General features: G+C 41.9%; 1 protein-coding gene across 2 annotated transcripts in view; it reads left to right on the top strand.

Annotated features, from left to right (window-relative positions):
• The window catches only part of ELOVL5 (ELOVL fatty acid elongase 5), a 76,076-nt gene that overhangs the window by 16,010 nt on the left and 37,257 nt on the right, over positions 1-22,809 (top strand). Inside the window, exon 2 of one of the 2 annotated variants that reach the window (XM_043591660.1) lies at positions 717-837. The exons of the other annotated variant lie outside the window; for it this stretch is intronic. The gene's annotated coding sequence lies outside the window, so the exon portion shown is untranslated. The remainder of the gene's footprint in view (positions 1-716; positions 838-22,809) is intronic. 2 annotated transcript variants of the gene reach the window in all.

Here is a 22,809-nt window from a genome sequence, read left to right as displayed (position 1 = left end):
AGGCGAGGAATGGAGCATACTTTGGGGGCTGGACTCTGGGGAAGGTTCTGGGGCTAGTAACAGAAATAGGGGAATCGGAAGAGAAGGTTATACAAGTATAATGAATTCAGTTTCTGGCTTACTGACTCTGAAGTTCAGGAGCACCACACATGTGTAGGTGGAGAGAGATCAGAGGCAAACTGGCCCTTGATGTCTGGGATTGGGATGTAGGAATGGGCATCATTGGTTGTGATTTTTATCTGTACTGTTTCTTGAAATTTCTCCAGTATAGAGACTTGGCAACCCTTTTTTAAAAATCCAGTTACATTATATTCCTTAAAATTAAGGAGTTTTTCCTAGTATTCTACCAAATTATTTTTGCTGCCATTCGAATTCCTTATACCCTGAAATTTTTTAATAAATACAGTTAAGGTAATACTAAGTAAATGACCAATACATTTAAATAAGCCAAATAAAAATAAGTATCAATTTGCTGTTGAACTATATGTACACTTAGTTTAGATGTGGTTACATCTGGAAAGTTATGGTTTCCAAATTTCTTGTTTCTTCATAAAGTGCTTGGTTGTAATGATTGAAATTACAGCCTATTTCTGAGAAATGGGAGAGAAACCATCTCATGGCAACTATGTAGAATGTGTTGAGATTACAAAATTTTTTTCTGTGTATCACATTGCCTTCTGACCTGTCTGTCATTGCTGTTTTATCTGTTTCATCAGTGTCCTTCCACTTGGTGGCATTTGCACCATGTAATCGAAGCTTAAAAGAGAGAAGAAAGATGTTTCAATGAAGACTGTGCTGAATACAACTTAAGTTTTTTTAAGCCTATAAAGATAGGAGGTATGACTAATAATGACTTCCATAAGCCACACGTGAAATCACTTTGATTTCAATGAGATACTTCTACTTCATTCTCCAGAAAAGGAAGTAAGATTGAAACAAGAGATCTCATTCATTGACCAACTAAACTTTCTGTTCTTTCTGCCCTTTGATTCGATTAAGATTTATGCATGCTAAATCGTGGGTTGTCATTTACATTAATCAGTATCTCTGTAAGACAGAGCTCCCGAAACATCTGGAGAGTAGGCACCAAGTGCACCACAGTTTGCAGCCCTGTTGAGAAGGAGGTGAGGGAGGAGGAAATGTTGATCCTGTGCTGCGTGCTTTAACAGTTCAACTATACTCTCCACTGTAAACAAGGTCGTGTGGCTTTTCTCCCCCTTGAATTGAATTCTTGTTTCCCCTAATGAAACAGTCTGCTTGGCTTATAGGCCTTTCTCTGTAACATTTTCCAAACTAAGAAAGCAACTAGAGATAACATTTTGTAGAGAGAAACCTACAAATGACTGCTCTGTGGCTATGACCTGAAGGTGAATGCTCTGAGCTCTAGTTGAAAAGCATGATGGAGTCTTCATAACAGATGGGAGTATGTAATGTACTCCCAAGTAAGTGTTAAGCTTCACACAAGATTTGTTCTCTCATTGTCACTGCTCTTTTCAAATAAATATGCTTCAAACAGTGGAAGTCATGCTTGGAGAGGTGAAATGTCACTCTCAGATTCTTATTTTAGAGGAGAAGGGAGTGTCATGTAATTTTCCCCTTCTTTCAGTCATATTCATTCTCTGTCTCTCTGTGCTGACCTGCTTTTTCTTCCTTCGGCTGGGACTCTGCTTTGCTTCTGGTAATTATATTCCTGTACAATACCAGGGCCGTGCCTGCACCTGACACCCCATTTAGAGGAAGAAAGGAGGTGAGCCCACAGGCCAGCCAGTGATGCCGCCAGTAGATCGTGGCCGTGCCACAGCCCGTGGGGGGGAAGCTTTCTGTCTGAGGAGGCGGCATTTTGAAGTTTTGAAAAGCCTCCTACTTGGTGGCTTGAACTGAATTGCTAAATGAGTCAAAGAAACCTGGGACCTGGTGAAAATTGGACAACTGAGGTGACAGCAGACAAAAGGAAAGTGTTTTTGTAAAAGGTGTTTGGCTGTGGCAAATCGAAGTCAGGAAAATGAATTTTTGACTTTCTAAGCTAGCATTTTCTCTTTTTATAAAAATGTATAAAGACATCAGCTTTTTATATAGTGGTTGATGAGTGCACATACTCTGTTTGCAGAACTGTCTGATGTGATTTAGCCACAGCAAATTTGGATCTCTCGCAATTTATGACTTAAAATTTTAGTTTTTGGTTAGAGTTTCCACAAGGAGTATCCTCATTTGAAAGGGAAGTTAGTATCACGCTTTGACTAAAGGAACTTTCAGAGTTTTTATGTCCACATAGTAACGTGAAAATCAGCTCATCCTGTTTGTGTTGGGTGTCTCAGCGTACCATATTATGTATAATGTGATGAGCTGGTGGAGAACCAGTAAGAATTTAATTATCTCATGGAGTACTTTAAAATCTGTTTATTATAAGGTTTATTCATTATTGTTAGCCTCCTTTCACAATGACTACATTTAAAAAAAAATTTTTTTATGTTTATTCATTGAGAGACAAAGCATGAGCAGAGGAGAGGCAGAGAGAGGGAGACACAGAACGGGCTCCAGGCTCTGAGTTGTCAGCACAGAGCCCGATGTGGGGCTCGAACCCACGAACCATGAGATCATGACCTGAGCTGAAGTCAGACACTCAACCGACTGTATAATGACTTCTTAAACTTTGTACTCCTAAGTTAAATTTAACCCCTACTAAAGTATAAAGACAAAATCTTTTTGAAGTGTATTTGGGATATTTGCTGCTAAATTTATAATATAAATTTATATAAATTTATAATATATTTTTAGAAATAAAACCTTATAGAGAAGGAAAGATTCTGTATGCAATTCTTAATACATTAGCTCTCAAACTTTTGGTCTTAGGACCTACACTTTTAATTTTTTTTTTTTCAACGTTTATTTATTTTTGAGACAGAGCATGAACAGGGGAGGGGCAGAGAGAGAGGAAGACACAGAATCTGAAACAGGCTGCAGGCTCTGAGCGGTCAGCACAGAGCCCGACGCGGGGCTCGAACTCACGGGCCGTGAGATCATGAACTGAGCCAAAGTCGGACACTCAACCGACCAAGCCACCCAGGCGCCCCAGGACCTACACTTTTAAAAAGTATTGAGAAGTCAGAGATGTTGTTTATGTGGGTTATATTTTACTATTTACTCTATCCGAAATTATTCTTAGGTTGATTTTAAGTAACGATTTGAATAATACATCTAAAAATAATGAGCCCATTACATGAAAACCTAAAAAAACTATATTTTCATGAAAAATATATTTTCCAAAACAAGAAAATTAGTGCAAACAGGCATTGTTTTGACATTTTTGCCAACATATTACATATCTGGCTTAAGGAAAGAGAGCTGGGTTCTTTTATCTGCTTCTACATTCAGTGTTTTGAGCTATCATACATCATGCAGTCTCTGAGACACTTTACAATGATGCGAGAGATGAGATTAAGCAAGTAATCTCTTGGTAATGTAACACAAATAGTTTTGGTCCTGTGGAACCCAAAAAAAGGGCCCAAGGACCCTTAGTGGTATCTGTGCTATACTTTGAGAACCTCTGTTCTAATCAGATCCTATTTATTTTATTTTAAATTTTTTAGCACACAAGTGGGAGAGAGAGGCTGGGGGGCTGGAAGAGAGAGAGAAAGAGAGAGAATCTTAAGCAGGCTCTATGCTCTGCGTGGAGCCCAACACAGGGCTCATCCCACGGCCCTGGGATCATGACCTGAGCCAAAATCAAGAGTCGAATGTTCAACCGAGCCACCCAGGCTATTTTATTTTTTTTATTTTTTATTTTTTTTTTTTCAACGTTTATTTATTTTTGGGACAGAGAGAGACAGAGCATGAACGGGGGAGGGGCAGAGAGAGAGGGAGACACAGAATCGGAAACAGGCTCCAGGCTCTGAGCCATCAGGCCAGAGCCCGACGCGGGGCTCGAACTCACGGACCGTGAGATCGTGACCTGGCTGAAGTCGGACGCTTAACCGACTGCGCCACCCAGGCGCCCCGAGGCTATTTTATTTTTAAATAAGGACTACTTTTCTACTTTGCTATGAAAACATTTTTTTTTTCCCTTATTTCAGCACCGATTACCTCCTGTTTCTCTCTGCCTGAGTAAATTTCTTGATTTATGCCACAGGATCTCTAAATGTCATCTTCATATTTGAACATCATTAGGTAGACTCGTTTTGGTCATTTTATCAAATAAATGTGTGGGGTACCCTATTTAGGATAATATTTAAAAGTAAATCCATGTCCTCTAACAGTATTGGTCACTGTGTGGATGCTCATGAAACACTGTATTAGTCAGTTTTTTTAAATCCAAAGTAGAAAGGGGTAAATTCCAGGATTATAGTCTTGGGGCACCTGGGTGAGCATGCGACTTTGGCTCAGGTCTTGATCTCGTGGTTTGTGAGCTCAGTCTCCACGTCAGGCTCGCTGCTGTCAGCACGGAGCCTGGAGCCTGTTTCAGATCCTCTGTCCCCTCCCCTCCCTCTCTGCCCCTCCCCTGCTTGCATTCTGTCTTTCAAAAATAAATAATGCTTAAAAAAGAAAAAGAGATTAAGGTCTCAAGAGCATAAATAGAGCTTTGTAGATGTTCATTTTATTTTTTTATTTATCCTGTTTGCTATTTATGCATTATAGTATTTGGGCTTTTGGGTTGGCTGTCTTTTGGAATAGTTTTTAAAATAGGTGGTTTCTTTTTTGTTCATGCCTATTTGATACTACTTTTTGTTCTTGTTGTTAACTGTTGATTTTGGACAGTGCTTTTGCTTTAATAAAAAATTGCTGCATCATGTCCCACTTCTCCATCTTGTTCTGTTTACCCATTTAACCTTAATAATTTCGTGTGTTAAAGGTTTCTCTAGCCTTTTTTGTGTAATGTCTGATCATGTAGAGGTCTAGTTTGGGGACTAGTAAACCCTACATGTGCCTCTCCTTTATTTTACTCTAGCGGATTCTTTCAAAATGTTTATCTTCTCCAGTTCTATGTTGTCTACATCGGGTGCATATTGAGCTGCACTATTTCTATATACCAAGATTTTCTAAGGGATATATTTTGCACTGACCAATGTAATAGTCACTAATAGCCACAGGTAGTTATTGAGCACTTGAAATATCGCTAGGGCAACTGAGGAACTGAGTTTTTCCCTTAATTAATTTACATTCAGCCGCATGGGGCTTCTGTCCCTCTTATTGGGCAGTGCAGCTCCAGGGATGTCTGGATGTTTCTTTTTAATGACTCATGCCTGGCTCATTCCTGACCTCAGTTTCTTACAGGCTCATCTATTCATTTTTACAACCCTTTTTGTGTATCTTACCAATTTTAGAGCAGTTAAGTTTCACTATCTGTAGACTGCCTTATCACTGGAGAGGGAACTAGAGGGAGTATTGGAGCTGAAGAAATGGAGGCTGTTGATGTTGGCTGCTTTTTATGAGGTGTTGAGATGCATCTAGATGAGATTTAAGGGGAAAACAAAGTTAAGGGAAGGATTTTTAGGCTGGGAAGGCTTGAACAGATCTGTCAGCAGAAAAAGGGAATTTAAAGGTAAAAGGAAATGAAAGTTGGGGCACCTGGGTGGCTCATTCGGTTAAACGTCCAACTGTTGATTTCGGCTCAAATCATGATCTCGGTTCGTGGGATCAAGCCCTGCATCACGCTCTTGTGCTGACAGCACAGAGCCCGCTTGGTATTCTGTCTCCCTGTCTCTCTGCCCCTCACGCACTCTCACTCTTTCTCTTTCAAAATAAATAAACATGAAAAAAAATGAGAGTTGAATAAATTCTTGAAAGAGGCAGGAAAGGATCCAGATTGCAAGTAGGAGGAAGGAGAGCCACTCTTTATGAATTTGAAGGTAAAGAATGATTTTTTTTTAAGTATTTGAATGTTTTTGAAATTCACATATTAACCATTTTAAAGTGGACAATTCAGTGGTGTTTAGTTGAACCACAATGTTGTGCTCCATCACTTTTTTTTCTAATTTTTTTTTAATGTTTATTTTTGAAGAAGAGAGACAGAGTGGGAGCAGGGGAGGGACAGATAGAGAGGGAGACACAGAATGCAAGGCAGGCTGCAGGCTCTGAGCTGTCAGCACAGAGCCTGATGCAGGGCTCAAATTCATGATCTGCGAGATCATGACTTGAGCCAAAGTCAGAAGCTTAACTGACTGAGCCACCCAGGCGCTCCTATGCTCCATCACTTCTGATTTCAGAACATTGTTATCCACCCCCAAAGGAGACCCTGTGCCCAATAGTGGTCACTCTGTTCTCCCCGCCCTGCAGCCTCTGATCAACTGCTTATCTTTTTATCTTTCTGGATTTGCCTGTTCTGCATATTTAAGTAGAATCCTACAATATGTAACCTTTTGTGGGTGGCTCAATCAGTTAAGCATCCGACTCTTGGCTTGGGGCAAAATCTTAACGATTGTGACATCGAGCCCCATGTTGGGCACTGCACTTGGCATGGAGCCTGCTTAGGATTCTCTCCCTCCATCTCCCTCTGCCCCTTCTCTGCTTGTGTGCTCTCAGTCATGCATGCTCTCTCTCAAAACAAAACAAAACAAAAACAAAAAACCCTTTAAAAAATGTGACTTTTTGTATCTGGCCTCTTCGATTTAGCATAATGTTTTTGAGGTTCATCCAGGTAGCAGCATGTAAAAAGTGACATGACTTAAAGAGAAGGAGTTTTGGGGTGCCTGGGTGGCTCAATTGGTTGAGCATCCGACTTCGGCTCAGGTCCTGATCTTGCGGTTTGTGAGTTCCAGCCCCACGTCGGGCTTTGTGCTGACAGCTCAGAGCCTGGAGCCTGCTTCGGATTCTGTGTCTCCGTCTCTCTCTGCCCATCCCCTGTTTGTGCTCTGTCTCTCAAAAATAATCAAATAAATGTAAAAAAAAATTTTTTTTTTACAAGAAGTGTTTAACATTAAAAAAAAAAGGAGTTTTAAGGAGGTCATCTTGGCATCCCTGAGTCTCAGCAAAACCATCAGTTCGTACAGTTGGAGTTGATTAAGGCTCCACAGAGATAGATGAGGATCAAGAGCATTTATGGAGTGGCTGACCATGAGGTCCAGTCTGAGCAGAGAAATGCATTCCCAGGGGCCAGAGCAGGGGAGGTGGGGAGCCGAGGTCTGAATCTCCTGATGCTAATAACCAGGAGCAAAATGACTGCCATGGGGGAAATGGGAAGGAGTGGATAGGAAGGAACTTGCTTTAAGAGGGAACGGAATGTCCTGTTTCAAAATAGGGTAAATTTAGGGTCACAAGTTAGAGAATAGATGTGGAAATAGGAGCCCATGTAAAGTGGGGGTTAATGTCGTGTGTTCGTCACTCAGGGCCCCCCAGAACTGCTCACTGCGGCGAGTAGGTGGGCAGACCCAAGTTTCTAAGGAGGCAAGTCAGGTGGAAGGCCTCCCAGGTGGTGACGCAGAGCCTGCTGCTGTCAGGTCTGCTCACTCAGCTGGAAGCAGGGTGGTAGAAAGCGGACCTAGAGTTTCTTTGTGCTTCCTCTGATGAAGTCGAGTCAGCCGTTCTGGTTGGTGCTGAGATTAGTGATGGAGGCCAGTAGTGTTGACAGCAAGTCTACATTCCTGACTGTCTACAGAAGAAAGTTTTAAGGACTTACTGGCTTTACAGGACCTTCCCCCATTTTGTCCTGAGTCTGCTTTCCAGCCTCACGACCCAGCACACCACCTATTCCGCAGATAGACCATGGGTACCCCCTGTGTCTCAAGCACTGAGCTGTTGGGATCTGGTGTACCAGACCAGGCACAGCCCTCAAGCCTTAGATACTAATTAAATATTCATTTGCATTTGGGGTGGAGAGTAAACTGAAGGACCTAACCTAGCCTGGGGCTTTGAGGGAGGAGTCGGGGAAGATTTCTCTGGGGTAACTGATCTTTAATAGGAGGGTTGCAGACTAAATAAAGGGAAGTAAGAAGTGGTGCAGGCAGACAACGGCATTTCCATGCGCAGGATCTGCCAGAGTAAAGGCTGCAGTGGAGAAGAGAGAAGGAAGCAGGTGTGGTTGGGGTGCAGAGTGAAGGAGGGGAGGGCAGAAGCTGAGCTGGAAGCCGGGGTGAGCCAGTGCATGAAGAGGGCACTCATAAGCTAAGTGAGCGATTGTACGTTACATCCAAGATCAAGGGACATAGTTGCATCCAAGATGGGGCAGGAGTGGTCTGATCAACTTTGCTGGTTTAAAAAGAATACTGTGGTGCATTGTGGAGATGGATGGGCAGGGATGGGACTGGGTGCCTGGAATCCCGCTGGGGTCCATGTGAAAGACAATGGTGCCCTGGTCTGGAATTGTTGCACAGATGGGAAGCGGATGTGATAAGGATAGCAGGAGATGGTACCAGCAGGTGAGGAGATGACTCAAGTGCTCTGCTACCCTGCCCCTTCTTCCTACTGTATCTTTTCATGTCTCCATACCCCTTTTGGTGCTGTGCCTTCAGCTTGAAGTACGCATCAACACTTGGCCTCCTGGGCCTTCCACCTTGTAAAACCCTTCATAACCTGGTCACATACCACCTGTGTGTAGGCTTCCCCTGTGTCCTGTTCAGAAGCAGTCTACTTCACAAATATTTAGGGGGCTGTCACATGTTTCAAAGTGCTTTAACTCGTTGCTGACTTGATCTTCTAGTGAAGGCGGGAGTGTTGTCACCTGCATGTCAATTATTCAAGCTGCTTGATCAAGTTGAGGTAAAATCTGAAACATTCCTCAGGCCCGCCCAGTATTGTAGTTCTTCCCACAGTATGGCAGCCTGTTTATCCCTCCACCCCTTGGTATTTAGAATACCCTTCCCTCATTCCTTGTCCTGCCCACACCTACTAATCCTGTGTCAGGTCAAGCCATTGCTCTGGGCTCTCTTCATGTCCCAACACCAGATCTCTCTCTCTCTTCTTACCACAGCCCTCACCCCTTTGGCTTTCCTCTTACTGGTTGCTTTTGTGGTGTTGACTTTCCATGTATATGTAATCCCAGTTACGGTAGATAATTACAGACTCTTTCAAAGTTTTCTCCATCCAAAAGAGTACCTGTAAATAGTTGGCATGTGCAACTATTTACACATGGCTTCTAGTCCTAGTAAATTCCCACAAGTGATAGATAAGATATGGCACTTCAAAAAATCAGCATTTGGATATAAATATCATACATTTGGCTTGTGACACGGTAATGGGTAGCCTAGAATTTGTGTTTCAGATGATTAATGCCCAAATGATTCTACTTGCTGTTTCTTTCCATAAATTATTTTGTGCTGGGATAGAACATCTAAACATGTGAGAAGTTGGTCAGTAGTAAATTGAGTGGGAAACAAATGGAATTTTGGAAGAGAAGTTGGAAACTGACTTTCCTGAAAGAACTTAACTATGGGATAGGATTTTCACATTAGAAAGTAGACCTGGAGGGTGGGGCAAAATGGGGAGACTTTAACACAGTGCTCTCCTGCCTTTATTCAGGCTGTGTGGAATAGGGTTATCCGTTTCTGACAAAATCCTTGTCTTCAGGTGGATCTGTGCTCCCAGCCATTGAAGAGAGGTAGGATGTTACTTATGCAACATCCCTATGGGCCTGTTCTTTCATATGTCAAACCTACGCAAATACTTTTATTTTCTTTGTAGATAAATTTTGATTATTATTATTAAGAGGGAGAGTGAGCATGAACAGGGGTGGAGCAGAGAGACAGACAGACAGAGAGAATCCCAAGCAGGCTCTAGGCTCCTACCTGTCAGCACAGAGCCCAACAGGGGACTCAAACTCACGAATTGTGAGATTAGGACCTGAGTGGAAGTCAGACACTCACCCGACTGAGCCACCTAGGTTCCTCCCCCACTCATGCTCTGCCTCTCTCTCTCCCTCTCTCTCAAAAATAAACAAACATTAAAAAAAAAAAAATTAAAGAGCTCAAGTTGTAGAAGCAGGCGGCCAGGGTTTGAATCCCATAAACCAGGCACAGGCTCAGTGGTAGTGTGCAGTAACTTCTAGTGTGTAAGCCTCCATTTTCTTTTCTGTAAAGTGAGGAAATAACCCTTTACAGGGTTACTGAGAAAATTAAATGGTGCATGTGAAATGTGTGATATGATGCTTAGCAGTACTAAGTGTTCAGTGTTAGTTACAATTATGATTATCATTGTTGTGTTTTCTATTTTTAATGATGTTACCATCCCCAAGCCAGGGACTCTCTAAAGGAAGAATATTATGGTTTCATAATGAAATCCTCTTAACTCATTAGTGAGGCATTACAATCTAGAATGATGGTAGATTTGTTTGATGCTGGAACAAATTAGGCCAGAGTTAATGCCATTTCATCCTATTAGACCTTGGATAGCTTATCCTAGGGCCTGCCTGACATTTTGCTGATCAAGTTTTCCTTTCATTGTGACTTAATTCTTGGATAGTGTGCCTCTTGTCGTCATGAGGATTTTTGTGACCCAAGTAGCAGGTGGTTCATTTCTAAATTGAAGCTGTTGGGTCTTATGCCACTTATTTATTCTGGATGTGGTGACTGAGCTAAAAAGTGTGGGCAAAAGAGAGGACTCTTTGGGGTTTTTCATTTGCGTCCTGTGAAATGTGTACGAAATTCTCTGTGAGCAAGTCAAAATATTTTTCTAATTGCCTAATCAGTTCCTCCCTCATGGATTGAGAAGAATCAGGCTGTTTCATGATACTTTATTGACAACACTAGTAATGACATAAACTGAATTTGGCTGTTTCTGCTACCAATTAGCAAAAAATGACCTATCTTCTGCAAAATGTTATGTACACAGTTAAAAAACCCAACTGGTAGTCTTCTTACTTTGAATTATTAAATACATGAAACATTTGGGTGGGTTTTTTTTGCTTCTTTTTAACATTTGCTTATTTTAAAGCTACTTTAATGACCCTCTCTTACTAGAATCAAATTTACTGTTGTTTTATAGGGCTCCTTTGTGGTTGGGTTATAGATAAAATTTTTAAAAAGAACAGTCCATGTGCCTAGACAAAATAGAAACTCAACAAATGCTTTATGCTATTTATTTATTTATTTATTTATTTATTTATTTATTTATTTTGAAATTTACATCCAAATTAGTTAGCATATAGTGCAACAATGATTTCAGGAGTAGATTCCTTAGTGCCCCTTACCCCATTTAGCCCATCCCCCTTCCCACAACCCCTCCAGTAACCCTCAGTTTGTTCTCCATATTTATGTCTCTTCTGTTTTGTCCCCCTCCATGTTTTTATATTTTTGTTTACCTTCCCTTATGTTCATCTGTTTTGTCTCTTAAAGTCCTAATATGAATGAAGTCATATGATTTTTGTCTTTCTCTAATTTCACTTAGCATAATACCCTCTCGTTCCATGCATGTAGTTACAAATGGCAAGATTTCATTCTTTTTCATTGCCGAGTAATACTCCAGTGTGTGTGTGTGTGTGTGTGTGTGTGTGTGTGTGTGTGTGTGTATGTATGTATGTATGTATACCACATCTTCTTTATCCATTCATCCATCGATGGACATTTGGGCTCTTTCCATACTTTGGCTATTGTTGTTAGTGCTGCTATAAACATGGGGGTGCATGTGTCCCTTCGAAACAGCACACCTGTATCCCTTGGATAAATACCTAGTAGTGCAATTGCTGGCTCATAGGGTAGTTCTATTTTTAATTTTTTGAAGAACCTCCATACTGTTTTCCAGAGTGGCTTTGCCAGCTTGCATTCCCATAACTATGCTTTTTAAAATCCATGCTTGTTGTAGCTAAAGTTTAGCATGCAGAAATGTTCATTGCAGTGTTATTTTAAAAGAGTAAAACTTAGGGGTGCCTGGGTGGCTCAGTGGTTTAAACATCTGACTCTTGATTTCAGCTCAGATTGTGATCTCATGGTTTGCGAGTTTAAGCCCTGAGTCCCACGTTGGGCTCTAGGTTTACAGCATAGAGCCTGCTTGGGATACTCTTGTCTCTCTCTCTCTCTCTCTCCCCCTCCCCTGGTGGGGGGAGCACAGGCACATTCTCTCTTTGTTTCTCGCTCTCTCTTGCTCTCTCACAAAAATGAACAAACTTTAAAAAAAAAAAAAAAAAGGTGGGGACCACCTGGGTGGTTCAGTTCATTAAGCAGCCAAATCTTGACTTTAGCTCAGGTCATGATCTCATGGATGATGAGTTTGAGCCCCATGTCGGGCTCTGGGCTCGCAATGCAGAGCCTGCTTGGGATTCTCTCTCTCTGCCCCTCTCCCTACTTGTGTGCACTCTCTCTCTCTCAAAATAAATAAACGTTAGAAAACAAGAATAGTAAAAATTGAAAACAGATTAAATGACTAATAATAGAGGAATAATTAAGGCATTTATAGAAGTCTTGTTCCAGAACTCAAATTAGGTTCCTGAGGAAAATGATTGCTACAGTGTTGAAATGCAAGATTATAAGTATGGGCTTTTTTATTTTCTACTTATTTAAAAAAAAATTTTTTTTAATGTTTATTTTGAGAGAGAGTGTGCTAGCAGGGGAGGGGCAGAGAGAGAGAGAGAGAGAGAGAGAGAGAGAGAGAGAGAATCCTCAGGAGGCTCCCTGGCAGCACAGAGCCTGACACAGGGCTGGAACCCACTAACTGTGAGATCATGACCTGAGCCGAAATCAAGAGGCAGATGCTTAACCGACTGAACCACCCAGACACCCCAGAATGGGCTTTCTTAAAGTACAGAAAAAAGTAGAAGAAATAGATTTGTATTTTAAATACTTATATGTACATTATAGAATATTAGCATAGCTCCTTGCTAAATGTTTTACATGAATCATCTCATCTGAAAGTATGATTTTTATTGCTAGTTGAAGGGAATATCCCAGATGAGGAGACTGAGGCTTTCAGAAGTTAACTTGTCCACCATCTAATAAATGGTAGAAGGGAAATATGGATTCTGCTACATTCTTTGTTGCTTTTACTTTTTTTTTTTTATTTTTTTAATGTTTATTTTTGAGAGAGAGGGAGAGACAGTGTGTGAGCAGGGGAAGGCAGAAAGTGAGGGAGACACAGAATCTGAAGCAGGCTCCAGGCTCTGAGCTGTCAGCACAGATGCAGGGCTTGAACTGATGCAGGGCTTGAACTCAAGGACTGCGAGATCATGACCTGAGCTGAAGTCAGATGCTTAACTAACTGAGCCACCCAGGTGCCCCTGTTTTTACTTTAAAATGATACAAAACAAACAAACAAACAAACAAACACCCTTTGCTTTTCCAAATTTCCTGCAGTAAATATCTCTTTTTTATTTTTGTTGTAACATTGGAGGGGCAGTAGGTGTGGTAGTTAAGAGAGCAGGCCCTGGCGTTGGCCTGGATAAGTGGCTCAGCTGCTCTCTGCCTCAGTGTACTTATCTGTGCAAAGGGGATGTGTGAAAGAGTGATAGGAGAATTAAGTGAAATCATCCTTGGAAATTTATAGCAGAAAAACTACTGACTCATTGTAGGGACTGAGTATTAGTTGCTATTACAATCATTATGATCCTCAAAGAAATGGATTTGAAAATAAGAAAAAATCACTTGAAATGGTGGGCCGGTTAGGTTCTCAGTGGTTATTAGCTTTGCATGGAGAGATGTTAATGTGATAGGAGAGTGGCTTGAGAAGCCACCTTGTAGCAGTGATTAGCAGACCATTTAGTAAAGGGAAATAGCAGCTTGCTAAAGAATTCAGCCTTGAAGTGTGTTGTAATTCATGTAGTAACATAGCGGGCTTAATGTCGTTTTTTTGGACAAGGGTGCGTGAATCCCTAAATAAAGGTATGGCGTAGGTCCCAGCATAAGCTTGAACTTCTTGTACTTAACGTCATGAACTCAGTGCACAGCTCATCTTCTAAATGTCTTCCCTGGAAGAGAACATGTCAGTGTAGTGAATTTTCAGTAATTTGCACCCCAATAATTCAACAGGCACATCTGAAACTGTATCATCGATCTGTGATTAACTAGACTAGTAGTAGAGCAGTACATTTCTAGGTGGCCAGAACTTTCCCTGCTCCTTTCTTCCAGCCTGCTTGCCCCAGTGCTCCCTGACTCCTTTGAGTAGCAGCACCCCATCCAGGGTGCAGAGTGGGAAGCCAGAGCTTGGACTCCTTCTTCTCCCTCACCTGGCCCGCCCCTGGACATCTCTTCCCTCTGGCACCTGCATTCCCTCCCCAACATGGCCTTAGAGAGTCTTCTGTCCATGGCAGTAGTCTTCTAAGTGATGTGACCTTCATCTCCCCTTCTTTACAGCCTCCTGCACACCCCCACTCCTGCTCTCCCTCCCCAGCTTAAAATACTAGAGCCATTACCTGCTCTCCAGCATTTTTCACCCCTCTCCCCTCTATCCCATCCTCCACTGGCAAGCCTTAACCCAAGCATTACTCTGTGAAGCCTCACCTGACCCACTTGTCCCTACGTAAAATTGTTCTTTTTTTACTCTCCCATTTCCCCCTGTACGTCCTTTGTCAAGGCACCTCTGTCACTTTATTACAGTTATTTATCACTTCTCTCTCCCTTGCTAGACTCTGACCTCTCTGGAGGCAGAGTTATGGTCTTGTGGATTTCTCTGTCGTGATGCATTCAGTGTATGTTTGATGGATGTTTGCTGCTGATAATAAAAGAGCTGCGATGAATTGAGGGACGGTGCATTGTGCCAGGTGTTTTATATAATCTCATTTAATTCTCCCAACAACCCCATGAGGTATAAGCATTATTTTGCACATGTTTATAGATCAGGAAACTGAGGTCTATACAAGGTAGCAGCTTTCCAAGCCTTTTATGTTACAGTGTTGTGTCAGAGCACAGGATTATAATTCAGTTTATAAATATTACAGATTATATTTTCTTACGGAAATATTGAGACTCTGTAGTCCTGCAGGTGCCATTTCACTATCAGTTAGGTGATATAGGGCCGATCTGGAGATCTATCAACCGCTTACAGCTAGGGTTCTTAATTTGGTGACAGGGGGTCCCCTAGGATTTAGAAGACTCTAAATGGTAGTTTTATCATTTGGAGAGAGAGAGGAGGTCTCTTTTGCTTTAGTCAAATTTTTACAATTGGTGTGGGATCCCCAAAAGGTTAATAACTACTGATACAGCATTATTTCTATAGAAAATAGAATTTTCCAAAGACCAGAAGATTAGTTTACAAGTTAACATCTGGAACATAGCCTTTTCTTTCACCAAGATTATGTGTTTTGATAACTTAGATGAATGAAAATGACTCACCTCAGATATCAGGTGTTTTGTTGTTGTTTTTTTAAGTATTTGTTTTTGGGGAACCTGGGTGGCTCAGTCAGTTAAGTGTCCCGACTCTTGATTTCAGCTCAGGTCATGATCTCGTGGTGGAATCGAGCCCTGTTTCAGGCTCTGTGCTGGTTGTGGCATTTGCTTAATATTCTCTCTCTCCCTCCTCTCCCTTTGCCTCTCCCCTGCTCTCACTGTCTCTCTCTCAAAAAAAAAAAAAAAAGCCCTAATGAGAATTAATGTTTTACAGTGTCTAAAGAAAACTAAGCTACCTAGGTGCCTTGTTAGATCTTAAATGGCAAGTTGCCTCTCTGGTGTGGACTGAATGTGTGTATCCCTCCCCACCAAATACATACGTGGAAGTTTTAACACCACCCCCCAGCCTGTCACCCCATCCCTACCCCCAGTGATTTGGTATTTGGAGGTGAGGCCTTTGGGAGGTAATTAGGGTTAGGGGAGGTCATGAGGATGCCCATGATAGGGTTAGTACCCTTCTAAGAAGAGACCAGAGTGCTGTGTCCCCCACTTTGTGAGGAGGAGACTGTTGGAAGGTGCCTGGCTGTCTGCAAGCCAGGAGGGGAGCACTCAACAGGAACTTTATCTGCTGGCACCTTATTTTGGATGTCTCAGCCTCCAGAACTGTGAGAAATAAATGGCCGTTATTGAAACCACCCGTCTGTGGGATTTTATTATAGCAGCCTGAGCTAGAACCCTCTCCCTTCCCTTCTCCTAGATGGTGCCCTGTATTGTTGTTGTCTGTGAAAAAAAACCACTGGAAAAAACCATAGTACATTTGTAAACATGTCACTGCTTCTGTAGTCACATTAATTTTCTTCAAGTAACTGTTTTCCTTTGATTCTTCATAGAAAATGTGATAGCTTTTCCAGATCGAAGCAGGATATTAAGTATCATTTTATATGTATCGCCCCTTCCCACCACCACCACTAACTAAATGTTCTTGCCTTTCAGAGATGGGGGGGCTGTTGAGCTGTTTTGCTGATTTGTGCTAAATTTGTGTTTTGAAGTGAACTGACAAACATGGATTCCAAAGCTAGATTTCTGAGCTTATGGGAAAGGACCATGTTCTCTTGTCTCTACCACCTACCGTAATCCCGTAAACATATCTAGTGTTCAGTAAAGGCACGTTGTTAAACAATGATATATGCCATTCTGCAACCTAAATTCTTTGCCTAAAATTTTCACCTGATCGACATCTCCCAGAAAGAATTTTTGATAAGTTCTGTGCACAAATAGGTGTTTGTTTTTTCCTCCTTAACTATGTTCTTAAATTTCATTTGGGGACTTGTTAGTGTCTCTCTCTTGGTGTTCTGGCTGTAGGTGAGCACCTAATTGACTCCATGTTAATTTGATCGCTGGCTTCCCTTTTTTTCATTTTGTTACAGCAAAAAATGGCTTTTATGACAGCTCAGAGTTGAATATTGGTACTTGGGGAGAATTGAAATGAAGGGGAAGTCTTGTTATTAGCCAGTCAGAATATTCAGTTACATTAATATGACTTGCTAAAATGCTTGCATTTCCACTAAAATGTAATCACCTTAGGGCCCAATTCTCAGCACTTCATCTTTAATGGTTGTCAAGGGGGGGTTTAAACACAGTGGTGCACCTGTTGAAAGTAACACTTGGTGAAAAGAAGCAAAGCATTGCTAGGAAGAGATGGAGATTTGTCAGAGAATTTCCAGAGAGCTACAGACGAGGCCATCTCAGCCTTTTCTGGAAAGCTGTCCTCCGGAGAGCCTCTGTGGATCACACGTGTGACCACTGTGTGCAGCTCATCCCACCGAACCGCGAAAGCATGTCACAAAAGTGCTTCATGTTATAAAAGTGCTTCTTTACCACTTTCCTTCTCAGTGCATTGACACGAAAATGACCCAAAAGGTAGACGAAAGCACAGTTTTGATCTTCCATACTGCAGTAAACCTTTTATTAATATCTTTCATTATCATAAAACATCTAGAATCTGACAGATCACAGCGATTGCTATCTAAAGTTTTCTGCATTCCGTTTATGAGGAATGAAAGTTGCAAGGAAACGACAGGTTGCAGGAACTTATTTAAAAGATAGAGGCATAGTGTATTTACAGGTTTATCCCAGTTCTCCATGCCTGCTCATCTGCAGTCCAATAAAACGGGATTCGGCATTCATCATTCAGACTCTGAAACACTCAGATCACAAAATGCCTCAGAATTGTGAGATTAAATTTTATTTAGGAAGATTTTATTAGTTTTTGGTTGTTGTTTAAGCTCTACACCCACTGTGGGGCTTGAACGCATGACCCTGAGATCAAGGCTCACATGCTCTACTCACTGAGCCAGTTGAGTACCCCTAGGTAGATTTTATTTGATATATTTAGTCATTTTCTTATGCTATGAATACTGGCCCATGTTAAGCTGTATGATCCCTCGAAGTGAATCAGAACATGAGGCTGATCCAAAAAGTATTCCCGGGGCACCTGGGTGGCTCAGTCAGTTGAATGTCCTGATTTGGGCCCAGGTCATGATCTTGGGGTTCGTGAGTTTGAGCCCCGCATCGGCCTCCCTGCTGTCAGCCTGTCAGCACAGAACCTACTTCGGATCCTCTCTCCACCACCCCCCGCCCCTCCCCCATTTGCACTCTCTCAAAAAATAAGTAAAATATTTTTTAAAAAAAAGTATTCCCCATTGCCTGGGTAGTCTGGATATAAATAAGCATTTACTGAGAAGTTCTGTTAGACTGTGAAAATAAAACTTAAGGTAAAATACCAGTATTTAGGTCAAGGGTTAATCTTTCATAAATGGAATCATATTTCACACAGTTCTTTCCCAGCACAAACCTTCCTTTACTGTTACAGATGTCAGAAGGTCAGAGCCGTGTGTCATTGGATTGGGGAGGGGTTGTAGGGAATGGTGTTTTGAGTTTGTTTTTTTTTTAATCACAAAGCTTAGTCTTATTTATTGGTTTGTTTTCCTCACTTTTGTGGATCTTTCTTTTTTTAATTAAACTTTTTATTTTGAGATTATTCTAGATCCCCAAGCAGTTGTAAGAAATAATGAAAGATCCCAAGTACCCTTTTCCCAGTTTCCCTGCAGAACTGTAGTCTCGTGTCACAAGCAGGATACTGACATTGTCACAGTCAATATACAGACTTCTAGCCACATCTGCTTGTCTCGTGCCTTTGCACCATCTCTAACCCCAGGCAGCCGCTCATCTCTTCTTCACCTCTGTAAGTTTGTCATTTCAAAATTATCATATACATGGATTGGCATTTTTCACTCAGCATAATTCTCTGGAACTTCACCTAGGTTGTTAATGTGTATCAGTAGAGTGCTCTTTTTTTTTTTTTTTACTGCTGAGTAATGTTCATGGTATGATTTTTCCAGTTTGGGGCTATTATGAATAAAGCTGTGACCAGGTATAGGTTTTTGTGTGAATATAGGTTTTCATTTCTCTAAATGCCTGGTAATCTAGAAATGGGCTTGAGGTATAGAAAGGTTTGTGGTTTTTATTTTCATAGGGGACATTTCAAAATATATTTTGCAGGTCATGAGCTGACAAAATTATAGTTTTAAAATATACTTAAAACAAAATCAGGGCGCCTGGGTGGCTCAGTCGGTTGAGCGTCCGACTTCAGCTCAGGTCACGATCTCGCGGTCCGTGAGTTCGAGCCCCGCGTCAGGCTCTGGGCTGATGGCTCAGAGCCTGGAGCCTGCTTCCAATTCTGTGTCTCCCTCTCTCTGCCCCTCCCCCGTTCATGCTCTGTCTCTCTCTGTCTCAAAAATAAATAAATGTTAAAAAAAAAAAATTAAAAAAAATCAACTGCAGGGTGATCTGCAAAGAGCCCAAGATGTGAATATAGTAATCAACTCTTCTCAGTGTGCCTGGGACTTTCCAGGGTCTTTTTTCCCCACTTACTTTGTATCTCAGGAAACCCTGGAATTCCAATAACCAGGGCAGTAGGCCACCCCTAGTTATAAAACCTACAGAGAGGCAACTGGGTGGCCCCATCAGTTGGACATCCGACTTCGGCTCAGGTCATGATCTCACGGTTTGTGAGTTCGAGCCCAGCGTCAGGCTTTGTGCTGACAGCTTGGAGCCTGGAGCCTGCTTCATATTCTGTGTCTCCCTCTCTCTCTGTCCCTCCCCTGCTCACGTTCTCTCTCTCCCTCCCTCAGTCTCCCCCCCCCCCACTCTCAAAAATAAGTAAAGGTTTAAAAAAAATTTTTTTTTAAACCTGCAGATAAGTAAATGACTGTTGTTTGACCAAGTTAACTAAACTCTAAACTTTTAGTTTCCTCATCTAAAAAATAAGGATAATTCCTTACTGAGTCTTTGAAAAGCTGGGTATGCAGTTAATCAAAAAAAGTTAGCTTCCTTGTCTGTTAAGCCTCAGGCTAGTAACAAAAGTATTATGTTGTTTTCATAACCCAATTCTATACTTTAGATAACAAACCTTTTCATTTTCTTAGCAGTGCCAACTCAATCAGGATGAGGGGAGCATTTATTCTTAAGGGCTGTCCTGACAGTTGGTGCCTTGATCATGTGTCAGTAAGCAACAGGAAAGCTAGCAAGGGAGAAAGGAGAGTAGATGTGGAAGAACCTCCCCTCCCAACCCCACTGACCTGTTAGTTTCTAAGCGTTGCTTGCATCTGTTGCTGAGTAACAAATTATTGTGAAGTTTAACAGCTGAAGCCAGCAATGCTTTGTCTCCCTCAGTCTGTGGGGTTCAGGAATCCCACAGAGGCTTAGCCTAGTGGTTCTGGCTCAGGGTGTTTCAAGCAGCTAAAGGTGTGCTGCCCCCGTCTGAAGCCCCCTGGGGCCAGAGGTCTGCTGCCAGACTCACTCAGGTGGTCATCGGCAGAGGGCCTCAGTCCTTGCTATGCTGGCCTCCCCCATAGGACTGCTCACAGCATGTAGCTGGCTGTTTCCAGGGCTAGTGATCTGAAAAAGAGACAGAGAAACATAGGGACTGACAATTATGGAAGTCACGGTGATTTTAAAAGCCTAATCCAAGAAGGGTCATGCCATCCCTTTTGCTGTTTTCTGTTGGTCGTGCACAGAACCCTTGTTCACTGTGGGAGTGGATTGTTTGGGGGTGGACATCTTAAAGGCCACCCTTTCACAGATACCACATTCACTATAAGGAAACTTGACCATCTAAATTTGTTTTTTTTTTTAACATTCATTTATTGTTTTATTGTTGAGAGACAGAGAGAGACAAAGTACGAGCAGGGGAGGGGCAGAGAAAGACACAAAATCCAAAGCAGGCTCCAGGCTCTGAGCTGCCAGCACAGAGCATGACGTGGGGCTTGAACCCACATACTGTAAGATCATGGCCTGAGCCGAAGTCGGATGCTTTACCAACTCAGGCACCCAGGAACCTTGACCATCTAATCCAGATAATGAAACCAGTAAGAAATGGCTCCGTTTCAGGGCACCTGGGTGGCTCAGTTGGTTAAGTGTCTGACTTCAGCTCAGGTCATGATCTTGCAGTTTGTGAGTTCAAGCCCCACATCAGGCTCTGTGCTGACAGCTCAGAGCCTGGAGCCTGCTTTGGATTCTGTGTCTCCCTCTCTCTCTCTCTCTCTCTCTGCCCCTCCACCTTTCATGCTCTGTCTCTCTCTCTGTCAAAAATAAACAAACACTTAAAAAAAAAAAAAAAAAGAAAAGAAATGGCTCAGTTTAGGACTGATGGTAACAGGGTCCAAGCCAGAGCCTACATACCAGCCAATGTCTACATTCTAATGGTTGCCTACTTCGTCTCCTTCCAAGGAAGACACACAATTGGCTGTGGCCAAGTAAGTATGTACCATGATTTCTGGCGGTGGCACCCATTCAGTGGCATCCCACATTGCCTAGTCCAATCCAGTTAAACAAGTAGTTACTCAATTCCTTCTGTGTGCCAAGAACACCTGCTGGGGATTGTAGGGAGTGAGAGAGAAGTTTGCTGCCCTCATGGAGCTTTGCATACTTGGCCACCACTGATGCCTGGCTCAGGAGGTGGTGATAGGCATTAGGGTTCTCTCTTACTGACAGACATTCCAGAATGGGGAAAGAGAATTTAGAGTGATTTAATGCATGCTGGTTATATGTGATGTGTGCTGTGTAACACAGTGTTTGAAAGATAAGAGAACTGATTTCTAACTTAATGGAGTTTTATTTCAGCTTGAGAGATGAGTTGAAATGATTTTTTGTTGTGTTTTTCTGGTGGGTGGAGTTAGAGCAAACCGGGAATTGTAACAAAATTTGTTAGAATGAAAAATAGTTTGTCCTTGAGACCACAGTCCTTGTCTAGACTCTGTCGGTGTAATGCAATATATGGATACTGTCTGGGTGACAGAAGTTGAAGAACTACAGGGGATTTACTAGCGTTCGCAAGCCCAATTGATTGATATATATATATATATATATATATAGCAGTGGTTCCCAAAGAAGGCTGTTCATCTTAATTACCTCAGTAACTTTTCAAAAAGACAAATTTCTCAGTCTCTAGACTATTTCTAAGAGTGGGTGCCAGAAATTTCTAGGGGTGGGACCACAGCGTTGTATTTTTTAAAGCTTCTAGGTAATTCTCAGATGCACACGAATTTGAGAACTCTGGTAAGAAACTCTAAAAGGCAAGAGGCATTCATTCACTCATTCATTCATGGTTTCAACCAGTAATCAGCCATCTGTCGGGCATCGATCCAGGAGGCTCTTTGGAGATAACAAATGGGAACATCAGAAGGTTGCCCTTGAAGAGCTTAACGCTTAATTAGGATTGTGAACAAATGAACAGATAATTACAGTATAACTGATAATCACATCATTTAAAATATAAGCCTATAATTTTATCACTGATTGAGATATAGTGGAAGTGGTGATGGGCCCATGAAAAGGAGGCAAGGAGGATTTTGCTGCTCTCTTTTCCATCATCTTCCCATCTAGGGAAGATGTCTGGGGCCTCTGTTACTAAGCATCATAGGTGAGGTTTTTTAACTTGATGTTGTTTAAAAGAAAGTTAATTGGGGTGCCTGGGTGGCTCAGTCAGTTAAGTCTCCCACTCACGAGTTCGAGCCCCACTTTTGGCTCTGCGCTGACAGCACAGAGCCTACTTGGGATTCTCTCTCTGACACTCTCCTGCACTTGTTCTTGTGAATGTGTGTTCTCTCTCTCTCTCTCAAAAATAAATAAAATTTTGAAAAAAACAAAAGTTAATTATCTCATGGATATGAACTCAGACAATCTTTATACATATTGTCACCATCCTTTTAATAAGCATATGAAAATGCTTCTGTGAAAGTTTACATGGGCTGTGTTAAGAGCAATAGATCATAGGGTAGGAAAACTGGCTTCACATTTTGTCTCCACCCAAGCCCTGTGACCTTTGTCAACTCAGCTACCTCCCCAGTTGTAATAAATGAATTACATAGGGCATCTTCCATATGCTAGTTGCTGGGAATACAAAAAAGGCGTCTCAGATACAGACGGCCTTTCACTCTGTACTAAAGATGGTATGAACTCCGATCTTCTCTTCCACTCACAGAGGAGTCTATGACCACATCCCCTTTACATTCCGGAGAGATTTACCTAGAGTCTCTTAAAAATCTCCATATTCATAAGTGTCATTATGGCA

Source organism: Prionailurus bengalensis, chromosome B2 (assembly GCF_016509475.1).
Source record: "Prionailurus bengalensis isolate Pbe53 chromosome B2, Fcat_Pben_1.1_paternal_pri, whole genome shotgun sequence".
Classification (NCBI taxonomy): Eukaryota; Metazoa; Chordata; class Mammalia; order Carnivora; family Felidae; genus Prionailurus; species Prionailurus bengalensis.
This window is presented reverse-complemented; position numbering and strand designations above follow the sequence as displayed.